Source organism: Mercurialis annua, linkage group LG1-X (assembly GCF_937616625.2).
Source record: "Mercurialis annua linkage group LG1-X, ddMerAnnu1.2, whole genome shotgun sequence".
NCBI classification, from domain to species: Eukaryota; Viridiplantae; Streptophyta; class Magnoliopsida; order Malpighiales; family Euphorbiaceae; genus Mercurialis; species Mercurialis annua.
Genome location: NC_065570.1, coordinates 53,506,248 through 53,515,147, shown reverse-complemented (window position 1 = coordinate 53,515,147; position 8,900 = coordinate 53,506,248). Strand labels below are relative to the sequence as shown.

General features: G+C 31.9%; 1 pseudogene; it reads right to left on the bottom strand.

The window, feature by feature from the left end:
• Positions 1-3,722: 3,722 nt before the first annotated feature.
• LOC126673073 (protein SAWADEE HOMEODOMAIN HOMOLOG 1-like) lies at positions 3,723-8,431 on the bottom strand (annotated as a pseudogene).
• Positions 8,432-8,900: the final 469 nt, after the last annotated feature.

Below are 8,900 nucleotides of genomic sequence, written 5' to 3'. Positions count from 1 at the left end.
CATATGTTTTCGGCGTGTTTCATCTTATGTTGACCTTCCCGAGTGAAATTTTTTTGAGAGATTCGAGGTTTCTTTGTTGATTATTTTTAAATTTTTCAGTCAAACTTTTAGCGGGAGAGTTTGTTTTCCCTCGTTGATGTCACCTAGATATGGTGTTATCATTTATGTCAAGTGAAAGTTAGTGTTATTAATTTTTGTGACCTATTGAGATTGTTTAGTATATCAGTTGTAGCATTGAGTTATTGTTCGAGGAACAACCTGTTGAGTTTTTCTTACGCAAGCGCTCAAGTCGTTAAGGACGAAATCACTATGTTGTGGCTTGTGGTGCCATTTTTAGCATGTTTGTTATTCTGGATTTTATCAGAAACGCTGTGTGCATGTTGTTAATTGTTGACTAGTTAAGTAATGTTGAGTTTCGTTGCTTTTCAAACTTTATGTTGTTTTATCAAATGAAATTTCGGATTTTAAACATCTGTTTTTTTGTGGATTTTTGGGGTCAGGGTAGACTTGGATCGCCCGACACGTGAAGTAGGCTTGGAAGTCTTGGTTGACTCGGCTAATTACTATTTTGTTTTCTTCTAAGCTGTTTTACAAAATGGTTTAAAAAGATTTCCGGACTATGTTTTTTTTATGGAACTCAACAGGACTTAACTTACTATATGGTTTTGCTTTTTGCGATTTACTTAGTGGAAGAATATTTTGATGTTTCACGATGGTTAGGTGCATTTTGTTCAGCCTGTTACGAAAACTTTTCATTGTGTTATACGTCAGTAGTTTTGTTTTAAATTCGAGGACGAATTTTTAATAAGTTGGGGAGATTGTAATATCCCGTATTTTCCATGTGTCGTGTGAGTTTTCGATGGCGATTTGATTTGTATCCGGATGATAATCGATGTTGTGTTCGTGTGCCTTCTAAATCTGACATGTTTTGATAAAAAATTCATATCTCCCAATTGAACCGTTGGATCGGGCTCCGTTTTGGATATGCTGTGCACGACAAAAAGTTGACCGTTGGATCAAAATTTGAGACGCGTTGGAGGAGCGATGGAGTGCACGATCGTGCACTCAAGTGCACGAACGTGCACTGTGCTGTTTCGGGATTTCAAGTATTTAAATAGACTTGTTATATTTTTAAACCCTATTTTTCATATTCTATCATTTTCTATCAACCCTAGCCGACTACCTCAGTCTAAAACACTTTGAAACACCAACTCATTCGTTCTTTTCCATCGTTCTCGAATCGGGTAAGTAATTCACGTCAATTTCTTATTCTTTTTGATATCGTCTTTTCCGTTCAATAATTTGTGTCTCTGGTATTCTTGCATCGGGCTGAGACTCATCTCTTTGTTACATCAGTGCACGTCGTCTCCTATCATCCTTACGCGTTGGTATCGAATTTGGTAAGTGAATCTTCTTCGTTTAATCGTCGTTTCGATTCATCGTCGTGAACACTGTGGTTGCGTGTTTCATTATAGTTTCTGCAGTGATTTTCCTTGCTTGGTCTGACGTAATTATTGTCTATTTTAGTATTGTTTGGTCATTGGAAGATTTATATTAACTGTTTCGTCTTTGCCTTGGTAGCACTGCATGTTGTCATTCTTCGTTCTCCCTAATTACCAATATGTTCTGTTGTCCATGACCCTTGCCTATGGCTGCCTTGTTCTTGCCGTGTGGGACTGATCTTTTCTCATGCGTAGGGTTGATGATAAATTAAGATGGCCTTGTTGTTTGATCTGGAGTTCATAATTAAGTGATGTGCTTTGTTGAGTTTAATTCGTGTCCTTGTGATGATGTTGTTTGATATGTATGGGTTATGGTATTCAAAGCTGATTATGTGATTGATTTGTCATTGGGGTATAATAATGGTGACAGGAATAATTTTGGCTTTGCTAATTTGATTTTAAATGGTGGCTATTTGGCCATTATGGTCACTATATTGAGTTGATATAAATCAATTGATTTTTTTTAAGTTAAATTTTGATAATTCACTTTTACTATTGTTATTGATTTTGGTTTTTAACTTTCGAGTTTCGTTTCGATTTATGATATGGGAATTTGGCAACATTATATTATGTTAGTTTTGATTATTATTTAATTTATTTTGATTATTATAAACGGAAAGAGATAATTATATTTCTAACCAATAATTTATAATTACTCAGGTAATTATCAAATTTTGGAATTTATTGATTAGACGTGTCAATTTGACGTTTTGGATTTTAAACGTTTTCTTAATATATTTATATTAAGTAAATTATTAGTAACTAATGGTTACTTGAGTTATAATTTATTGAGTTCCGTTTTAAATTTTGATAATTATTTTATCAAAATTGTTTCTATAATTATAAACTATGGTTTATAATTAGATATAAATATATTTATTCAAGGTTATTTTTTTTATTATAAACTTTGGTTTATATTTGATAAAATGTTTGGGTTAGACTTTGGTCGCCCGACAAGTGGGAAGAAGTTTGGTAGTTTTTAATAACTCGGCTGACTCACTGATATAAATTTTAGCTTGGGTTAAATTAAATTGTTTAATAAATTATTTGAATTGTAATTTAATATATATAACTTATATGGTTTGGTTTCTATAACTTGGGTTATAGTTTTAATACGTTTTAATCTTATGTGTTTGATTATACATTGGCGTGTTGTTGTGTGTACTAGTCCTATGTGGTGTTTAGTACTCTTTAGAGTTAGGGTCTGATTTTAATTATGATTTTAATATTTTATTTAGACCCATCGACTGTTCGTACTTCAGAGGCGAACCAGAGTTAGGTGCTTGTCGGTTTCACGTGGAATAGAAAGCAGTGAGTTTATATCTCTATTTACCTCTTTATTAAGCAAATATTATATTTTGTATATGCATATGTATAAACGGCTTTTGAACTGTTTTTTCGGCATTGTGGATTTGATTTGGAACGTGCTACTCGATGGGCATCATCGGGACTGCGTGCGCACCGGTAATGATTATGGTATTGAGGTAGGTTTGAGATACGTCTCACCTTAGTGAGGGCACCGGTGGAAGATACGTCTCCTGGGCTCACTATTTATTAAGTGATAGTCGGGGATCGGTTATTGAGATACGTCTCACCGACACGACAATGGATTTAGAATTGTGGTTTAGGGTTTCATTGATAATCCATAATGAAAATGTTTTATTAAACTTTTTAAAGGTTTTTAACTTAATAAATGTAAATGGTTATATAAACTCTACTCAGTAAATCTGACCCCGTTGTTTTCCCAAATTTTCCAGGTTTATGATTTGAGCTTTGGTCGATCTCCGTTTTTTCATTCTCGGAGGTTTTTATTTTATTTTCAGAATAGAAGAGTCGAACTGTTTTAAACTCTTAGACCGCAGTAGTAGTATTAGATTATTTATGATTAGTTTTTTTATTATATTTTAGACTGTTGATTGTTGGTGTTTACCTTATCGTTTTTGGGCATGATTACAGTAATTATGGTATTTATATTATATTGCCATACTGTTGGAGTTATAATTTCAGATAAGTATACTTTGAATATATGTTGCTTATTGTACTGCTAGATTAGGCTGAAGTCTCGGTTGCCCCCGAGCATGTGGTTTTCTGCAGGTACATTGTTTTAAATGATATAAGTTGGTTATTCGCAAGGCTAGCTACGGGTTTTGGTACAACCATACCCATACCCTAGCGCCGGTCACGATTCATGAAATTGGGTCGTGACAGATAATTATCAAATGAAACAATTAATAACACAGTCTGCTACATAACCTCCTCAATCGGACTAGTTCCTGGCACAAGCCGAAAAGGCAAAACGGTAAGAAGACAAACTAAAAGGGTAGTGTCGCTGATATGCATATGAAACTTACATCAGTGTTGTCACGTTGGTATTTGATCAAGAACATACACCTGCAACCTCTTATGTCATGCATTTTCTTTTGAATCTCTATCACATGAGCATCATAATATATAGCTTGATCTCTCCGTTCCTAATTCACATAATTAAGACAGCCTAAACATAAGCTCTTCTGCAAATCGTAAATGCAATTTTCAGGACATACATTTAACTTAAATCACCTGGAAGCAGCATAAAACATCTCCAACTTGCACCTTATGACATTCTGAATTCTCAAGCGGGATAGACCGTTCTCGAACTCCACTTTTTATGTTGATCCACTCGTCTTCCTCAGCCCCAAATCCAACAAATCTAACAAGAACTTCCTTTAATAAATCACAAAAATTTCAAATTAATCAATTCGGAATTAATGAAATATTTCTAGAATATACATGTTAAGGAATTTAATCTCGGTTCATAATATCATGAATCTATCAAGTCGTGCAACACGAAAAGGAAAACAAAAAATGGCAAACAATAATTTTACAATAATAGATTATGAATATAATGTTTTGCAGTTTCAGGAGCACTTTCAAAAATGAAAAACGAAACGTCAAAACATATAACTCAATAAGTTTTCATACAATTTAGCTATCACGCATTGAATTGAGTTCAGCTATTTTATATATCTGTTTAATATTCAGTACTAATTATATAGAAAATGCAGCCTATCATGTTTTAAATACTTACAGCTTCACCGGATGGAAGATATCTGTGGCACAGGAACATCTCGAAATCATACCTGCAAAATCAATAGAAATGGTACACATGACATTAACTCACATTTGACAATGCAACCAACGTTCAATTTAAGTTATGGATACACTCCAACAATCTCAATAACATAATCGAAACAGGAACGAATTCCATCACAGCATAAAGTTAATACTTTTAGCCATTAGCTCAAAAGGGACACCACATGGTCCAGGGCAGAAAATGAACACATATTTTGGCCTTCAAATGAAATGGCTCAAACAAAAGTGTGAATTACCTTATAAATTACAATTAACCACATCTCGCATCCACGACTTTCAGCAAGATCGTAATTGAACAGTAAGTAATGGGATCGAACGAAGGTTAATATGTATAATAACCATGCCCCATCTTTTGACGACCTAGCTTCAAATTCCATCTCAGATAAATTGAAGGCTTTAATTCCTGCTTCTGAGCAAAAATTATTAGTTTGTTACCAATTGGATATTATCAAAAAATATGGTTCTGCAAGGAATTCAAAGCAGACACGAATCTCCAAGAAAGTAAGATATGCTGGCTACATGGCATAGACAAAAAAAAAACCCCGTACCGTATAGTAGGTTTCCTTCAAAACAATCAAAAGCAGAGCAATACTATTGCCTATTCAAGTTTTGGTTCTTTCCTAAAATTACCCCAACCATAACATTGTGATCTCTCGTATGAAACAATTCCAACAGAACTACTACATTGTGCCATCAATTAGTAATGTAGTTTTCTCAAAAATTTCTGATGTTTTTTATTTGAACTCGTAAATGCATATCTTGTCTCTATTACATTCAATTAATCTACGTGAATGGAAAGAATCGCCTTAAAAGCATACATGCATGGCAGATGCGTCTAAATATGAGTAGGGAATTTCTTCCACTTGCAGGATGATATGTATCTACATAAATATTGCACGACAATAAGAAGCTTGACACCATAAATTATGTTAAACATCTAATTGGTCTAATAAATACACCCAAGCAGTAAAATTGAGCAACTTTCCAAAGTTTGGAGCACTAAAATTTAAGAAATAATTCAGAGTAAAAGATTAACCTTTAGGCATCTGGGAACTTTCTTTCACCTCATTTGACGAAATATTTTTTAAACAAGGACCGTATATTTGTCTATCTTGGAACCAACATTCCACTTAAGAAATATTGTAAGATTTGATAACTTATGGATAGAACAGCAAATTTACATATTCTAGTAATGAATCTGTTGTAATAGTTAAGATAATAATTGTATAAAGAAGGATAGAGTGATGTGAAAATGCAAAACCTCTGTCCATCAAACCACAGGCTTCCCAGCACGTCCAGAAGAGTAACTGCAAGTGCAACTGCATGATAAGTAAAAATAAGAGGAATAAATGCCCAAATTGGTGATTTCCACATCGGAACATCATAAACATATGCATTGCTAATTAGCATGATACTACATAAGGACATCGATGTGCACCGGTGGTTGGTTCTGACGATTCCTAGTTTCAAGTGTATTAAAGGAAAGGAACTTTTTATGCCTGAGAAGTTAGAATAGGATAAAAGTTTATGCACTAGCAAATTTAAATCCTAATTTTGGCCGGAGTAAGGCAGAAATACCACAATTCTCATTCTCTTCTTATTCTTGAATGGAAATGGCTATGGTCGAAATTCACTAGATTAGCACCCATCTTTTACATATATGTAACAGAACTACAATGAGGTTAAGACTGCAAAATTTGGGTATCAAAGTACCAGAAACCAGGTAGGATGATCCAGATTCCAGTCCCAAGGTGGGGCCAAACGATATCATTAGTAATCACATGGGATGCACACGAAAGCAACTCACTTAAAACTTCTAGCAATTTTTTGAAAAAACTCCTTATTTATAGGTGAGCTTGATTCTTTTTGTAATTGTTCCATCTTCTCAATCTGTTAGCAAGGATAGAACACAAATAATGTACAACTCCATTGTGTGAAACATTAGCAGATCATTTCAGCAGCACAGATTGCGAGCAAATAAAGTTTACCTCATTCAACTAGAACATGTTACAATGTTACAAAGTTCAACAAACTAAATTTTGCGGGTAATTGATCCTGAAGATCACTGAACTTTCGAATTTTTTCATTTCAGTCACTAAACTATTTTTTTTTTCATTTCGATCACTGAACTTTCATTTTTTTTTTCAATTTGGTATTTCAAGCCAAAAATGCTTAGGTGGCAGCCGGAAGTTGACATGTGACATCCGGATTTTACAAGTTGTACATTGAAAATTTATCACACATACATAATTTCACTTTGAAAATGATTTTTTGGATCAAATAATGCATATATGGCAACTTTTCAGGTTAAAAAAAATTAATTCCGGCTACCACCTAAACATTTTTGGCCGGAAAATACCAAAATGAAAAAAAATGAAAGTTCAGTGATCAAAATGAAAAAAAAAATAGTTTAGTGACTAAAATGAAAAAATTCGAAACTTCAGTGATCTTCAGGATTAATTACCCAAATTTTGCAGTTCTTTTATAGCATTTTTGTATCTCAAATGGAAAATTTTAGAAATATTTTCAACAGTGAATATAATTTCAAAATTTAAATATTTACAAAAAACATAAACAAAATGCAACATGTATGATTCAATAAATTTTCAACAAACATTACTTGTAGATATTAAAAAATACTTCCTTTGTCTCATAATAATATAAACCGTTTAAACATACAAAAACTGAAAAAATATAGTTAAATTCTTAAAATTTATTATTAGGGCATTTAGTATTGAAATATAGAATAATTTATTTATTTTAGTATGTGTGCATCTATATATCATGGATTAATAAAAAATTTAACTTTTAGTTTGTTTATTAAATATAGAAAACAATGTATAATTTCAAACGCTAAAAATAATAAAATAGCCTGTGAAATTATTTATATAATACCTTATTTTTGAAACTTAGGCCTCGCTTGATTCGTTTTATAGCAATTCCTGCGAAGTAACTTCTCGGGAAGTGTAGTTCCTGGGAAGTTAACTTCCCAGGAAGTTTGATAAATGTTACTTGTTTCAATTTTTACTTTCCGGGAAATACAAAATTAATTTTAATATAATATAATATATTTTTAACTAAAAGACATAAATATCGTTTGATAATTTTTATATTATTAAACAAATAATTTTAATTTAAAAATCGAGCAATAAATAATTTAATTTTTACTTATTATCTCTTATTTTACGATTCAAGTACGATTTAGAAGAGTTTTTAAATATTACAATTTAAAAATTAAATTTTTTTATTTGAATTTTACATAATATTTAATAAAAATATATACTAATTATAAATAAAAATTATGAAATAAATAAAAATATTTTTTGAAATAAATAAAAATATTTTTATATAAATTTTAAAAGAAAAAAAAAGAATTAAGGTTAAATTAGGAAAAACCAACAAAAGTGTTAGGGAAGTTCTACTTCCTTGAGTTTTGCTAAGGAAGTTACTTTCCTAGTTAAAGGGAAGTCAAACATCCAACTTTCCGGGAAGTAAAATATAAAAATTGAACCAAGCAAAAAAAATTTGCTACTTCCCGAAAAGTACAACTTCCCTATTCTATTTACCCCCAACCAAGCAAACCTTAGTTTCATCTTTTTAAACCATATTTTATAATTTTCCTCTCTCCCTAAATTGGAAATTTAATTTCAAAAATATCCTCTATTAGGGCTTCAACTCATTTTATGTCATTCTATCATGTATAAACGTCACACTCTCTCACTCCTCTCACAATTTTCTTTCTCTCTACTTCTTTCTTTTTCAAATTTTCTCTTCCTTTCTTCTTCTTCTCCGATCATCGCGTTTCTTCCGCCTCGCCATCGCGTGTCTTTTGGTGAATTTCTTGTCGCGGTTTTTTTTGCCGTAGCGTTTTTTTCAGTAAATTTTCCGTTGTCGCGTTTTTTCCGCTAATTTTTTCGTCGCCGTGTTTCTTCCGATAAATTTCTCGACGTCGTTTTTAGAGTTTTTAAGTTTTGTGATTTTTTAGATTTTTTGTACACAAATTATTATAGATCTATTGATCTCTTATTAATATAATTGTTCTAATGTTAATATAATTAATCCATTGTTTACATAATTGTTCTCTTCTTCATTTTTTTTGTTTTGATACTACTGATTTCGTACACAACAAATTGATTTATGTTTTATGGTGTTTTTACTACTGATTTCTTACACAATGTTTTTATGGTGTTTTGTGCTGTTTTTGCTACTGATTTCGTATACAGCGAATTGATTTATGTTTTTATATTGTGTTTATGATGTAATTAC